The sequence below is a fragment of the Phoca vitulina genome, unplaced genomic scaffold (genome assembly GCF_004348235.1).
Source record: "Phoca vitulina isolate PV1807 unplaced genomic scaffold, GSC_HSeal_1.0 scaffold541, whole genome shotgun sequence".
NCBI lineage: Eukaryota > Metazoa > Chordata > Mammalia > Carnivora > Phocidae > Phoca > Phoca vitulina.
Genome location: NW_022590228.1, coordinates 19,173 through 19,846, shown reverse-complemented (window position 1 = coordinate 19,846; position 674 = coordinate 19,173). Strand labels below are relative to the sequence as shown.

Sequence of the window (674 nt, the reverse complement as noted above, 5' to 3'; positions counted from 1 at the left end):
GTGGGCATAGGAGAGAAGCACCAGGAGAAGGGGCAGGAAGGATACCACCATGGCGATGCAGAAGCCCATGAAGGTCTGGGGCGTGGTGTCAGAGCAGGAGGCCTGGACCACAGCCAAGTGGTCACAGAAGCAGTGAGAGCTGTGAGCAGTGCTGTCAAAGGCCAAGTGGGAAGTCTGCACCACTGCGGGGATGGGCAGGGGGAGGGCAGTGAGCCAGGCACAGGCTGCCAGGGCGGCGGCACTGGTGTGCGGGGTCATGAGGACAGGGTAGCGCAGGGGGCGGCAGATAGCCACATAGCGGTCATGGGCCATGGCCACCAGGATGAAGGCTTCTGAGCAGGAGAAGCTGTGGAAGAGGTGCATCTGCAGGAAGCAGGCGGGGAAGCTGAGGAAGCGGTCCCCAAGCAAGAGGAGGGACAGCATCTTGGGGACGGTGGTCAGGTGAAGAGGATGTCCAGGGCCGAGAGATTGATCAGGAAGAAGTACATGGGCTTGTGGAGGCTGGGATCTGCCACCACAGCCACCAGGATCAGGGCATTTCCCAGCAGGATGAGCAGGTAGAGGAGGAGAAAGACAAAGATAAGAAGAAAGAGGGATTTGGGCAGAGAGGGAATGCCCACCAGGTAGAAGATGGTTGAGGAGTCCTCTGATCCATTTAAGGCTATGGTCTCCAT

General features: G+C 59.1%; 1 pseudogene; it reads right to left on the bottom strand.

The window, feature by feature from the left end:
* Positions 1-6: 6 nt before the first annotated feature.
* LOC116629279 lies at positions 7-674 on the bottom strand (annotated as a pseudogene).